This window comes from Astyanax mexicanus, chromosome 11 (genome assembly GCF_023375975.1).
Source record: "Astyanax mexicanus isolate ESR-SI-001 chromosome 11, AstMex3_surface, whole genome shotgun sequence".
NCBI classification, from domain to species: Eukaryota; Metazoa; Chordata; class Actinopteri; order Characiformes; family Acestrorhamphidae; genus Astyanax; species Astyanax mexicanus.
Window position 1 is genome coordinate 23,587,145 of NC_064418.1, and position 4,232 is coordinate 23,591,376.

The following is a 4,232-nucleotide window of genomic DNA, read 5'->3' on the forward strand; positions in this document are numbered from 1 at the left end:
CGTTTTTTGCCTCCACTTGTGTTTTCAAAATTCAATTTACATTACTTTATTCAAGGAACAATAACATTATACATAATGTAGGCCTATCTTTTTTTTTTTTTTTACATTTTTTAAATTGTGATTTATAACAAAAACTGAAAAGAAAAAAAATATGTAAAATCTATAATCTGTATATTTATAAATATAAGAAATATATAAAATATATGAAACAACATTTTGGGATATGGACCATGCCTCAATTACCTGAGCTCCTTCAGCTTCATCATTCAGCTTAGCTGCACCTTAGCTGGGGTTGTGGGGGACCAAGCCCATCACTCAGGCTCAGTCCATTACAGCAAACAGGCTGTTAGGAACTAGGGGCAGTAACAGTGAGCTACAAGTGCTAAAACTTTAGTATATTTATTGTGTCAAATGGTACAGCTAATACAAATGATACAGTCATGAAATCATATTTCTCAAAAGTGATTTATTTCCTAAAAAGCTCTGTCAGTTTACTGCTTACCTTTAATCCACTTCATTTACTGGAAGAGCTTAAATGTCAACAATAACTGGAAATACTTGATCTGTATCCAGTGGAGTGCACAGACATTTTGGGGGGCAGGTGCTCAGGGGGGAAAAGGGCACTTTTTAGAGCACATGGAAACACTTCATTATAAAAAAAAATACACAAACATGTTGAATGAAATTTGACTTTTATTTGTAACATTCTCTAAACGTGAGTTTTCAACATGTCACACCACCAACTGATAAAATACATATACAATATTTACTATATACAGTCATTGTTAAGTCCTTCAGTTGACTTCTATTTACCTTCCACTGTCTTTAAAGCAGCATCCTCCTTGGTGCAACATGAATATGAACATGCTCACTTAATTTTTACCCCCCCCCCCCCCCCCCCAAGGAAATCAGTCCAGAACTGGGGCTGTATGTGGTCGTCCTCATGTTATCTATGATTGATTTGGGCTAGAGCGGCTAGTTTATCTGGTGACCAGTCGGCTAAAGATGCTTAGTAGTTTGGTGCTGTATGAATAATTTCACGTTGGGTTTAGAGGGCAAACGGTAGGATTTTACTTGATCTATATGTTACCTGGCTGGTGGGACACGGGGGAAAAGAAGTCTAGCTGTTGCCGTGCGTGCTGTGCTGAAGACTCACTGAACTGAACTGCTGCAGCGCATCTAGTGTGCCTTGCACGCGACCGCGCGGGGTCACGGCACAGAGGAAGAGAGAGGTCAGGTGTGTGCGAGCTGATTTCAGGGCATTCTGTTTACACTCGTCAAAAGATCATTTCAAACCGGCCTCAGTGAAATCTTAATAATAATATATATATATTTTTTTTTAAAAAGAGAACTTTGATTGATAAAGGGCAGAGTTGGTGGTGCTGCACACCTCTGTCTTTATCTAATACTATTTTAAATTATAGTTTAGTGTTTTGTCGGAATATATGTGTACCTCTAAACATATTAAAACATGATTTAACAAAAAGATACTTAATTGTGAATGCGTGCAGCATTTTAAAAAGGCACTTTAATGTGTGCTGTAGAATATCTGAGGAAGCACCCCTAAGCTGATTTTAGGGCCCTCTCGGGTGAGAATGGGTAATTGCACCGAGCATGCGGAATAATCATTTTAAACTTTCCAGCACACTGGTACCATTAAACATAATATCTTATCCCTTCTCCACTCAGAAATGCTTCTGCTTTTAGTTTAGAAACAAAATAATAAGGACTGCCACTTTAAATGAATATATTTCTTCTCTACTGCACTGATTTTAAACAAAATGGCCAGCCTACTGTCCAGGTTCTCACATTAGAAAAAAAAACAGCGCAGGTGGAAATTCCTCAACTCTAGAGTAAACTTTCAGTTCAACTATTCAACACTTAATCTTCAAATCTTTTCTTCTCTACTTTAGCCTACTTGCATACTGTATTTCTACTGCTCTGATATCAGGCATTTAGTGTAAAGGCTCTGAGATTCCCCCTGCTGTCGGTTTGATGGTGGTGCAACTCTATTTGTGGTCGGGTGCCGGTGGCTGCCTACCTCTGGATCAGGTCTTATCAGCTTTTCAAATTCACCAGTGTTTTTCAAAATTCTCTTTCCTCAGCTTTTATCTTTTCCATGTATTGAGATGCCCCTCCTGTTCTGTCCTGGTGCTGCCTGGCCCGGCTGTCCACTATCCTGCTGTCCAGCTCTGGATCCTTGCATTGATTCATTTCATGCTTGCACATTCAAATTAACACCTTTTCATAAGTTTCTAATCAAGTGGTTAAGTTTTCCACTGTGGGTAAGAGGAAAACCCTTGGAACTATCTCTAATGGTCTAATATAAGCCGGTAACACTTAATAATAATGTTCGGCTATAAATCATTTATAAGTTTTTAATTCCTAATTAACTATACATGAATTAATCATGTACTAATATCTATAAATCATGAATAAATATATTAGTAATTATTCACAAGACACATACAAATTATTATTTCATTCTTAACAAATGATTAACAAATGATAAATAGGTCAGGAATTCAGTTTTTATATATCAGTTACATACAAACAATAATAATAATTCATATGTAAATAGAATATTTACAAAGGAATGTAATGTTAAGGCCTTTTTAGCCAAACATACTTAACGAATAAAACATCTATAATTTACTTATCATGAACTAATCAAGTATTAAACAGTAATTTACCCCACAGAGTGTGCTCTGGGTTCTGTTATAGCTAATTATTTTTAAATATTATTTTAATTATTATATTTAGATAGACAGGTATATGAGGTTCGCATTCAAAGCAAGCTCCTAGCTCCCTCCTACCTGATGGACTTCATGCACAGCTTTGTTGACCCAAAAACTTGGTAAGAGCATCAAGACTCTTTAACTGCAGCTTATGTGGCTAAACGTTATCCACTGAGCAGGATAAGCTTTATGGGAGAGTGATGCGAAAGAAGCCATTTCTGCAAGCACGCCACAAACAGAGTCGCCTGAGGTATGCAAAAGCCTCTTTTGCATCACTCTCCCATTCAGCTTCCCAGTGCGCTGTATTGTTGACCGATGCACAGTGACACCATCTGCAGCAAGATGATGCTGCAGCTCTTTGGAGGTGGTCTGTGGATTGTCCTTGACTGTTCTCACCATTCTTCTTCTCAGCCTTTCTGATATTTTTCATGGCCTGCCACTTCTGGGCTTAACAAGAACTGTCCCTGTGGTCTTCCATTTCCTTACTATGTTCCTCAACTGACAGGTTTTGTATCCTTCCCCTGAACAACTATGTTTTTAGATCATTTGAGAGTTGTTTTGATGAGCCCATGATGCCACTCTTCAGAGGAGATTCAAATAGGAGAACAACTTGCAATTGGCCACCTTAAATACCTTTTCTTATGATTGGATACACCTGGCTATGAAGTTCAAAGCTCAATGAGGTTACCAAACCAATTTTGTGCTTCAGTAAGTCAGTAAAAAGTAGTTTTTTCAAATCAATAAAATGATAAGGGTGCCCATACTTTTGCACCGGTTAAATTTTGGTTTAATGCATATTGCACATTTTCTGTTACAATACAATAAACCTCATTTCAATCCTGAAATATTACTGTGTCCATCAGTTATTAGATATATCAAACTTAAAATGGCTGTTGCAAACAACCAAATATTTAGAACTAAAAATGTTTAAGATTAATAGGGGTGCCTAATGTACAGCAGAGCACAAAAAAAAATGAACACTTATCTGTTGTCTCAAAGGTATCGTTTTAAAAGCACTATTAAGTAAAACTTAGTACTTACCAAATAAGTGATGGATGGCTACCTTTGAAACCCAAAACCCACCTGGGGGTCTCTCGCAGGTTGTTGGGTGGTGAAAATGGCGTCTTTACTGCGAGTACGGAAAATGCGATGGGAAAATTCAAGGGCTAGTGCGTTTAAAGTGAGTTACTTTGGTTTGAATCTGCAGTATTTTTTTGCATTGAAATCTCATACTATTATTTTAATGCAATGAAACCTGATTATTTTCACTGTAAAAAAAATAAAAAGTTAAAGTAATGTCAGCATAATCATTTATGTAATGAGAACAATTTCAGTGTTTCATTGCTTAGAGTGTGGTCAGGACCCCAGAGGACCAGCAAGTATTGTTTTGGTAGTAGCTCAATCTTAGCACCGCAGTAACACTAAAATGGTGGTAGGTTGTTAGTGTGGATTGCTGTGTTGCACTGGTATATGGCCATCAGACACAGCAGTGTC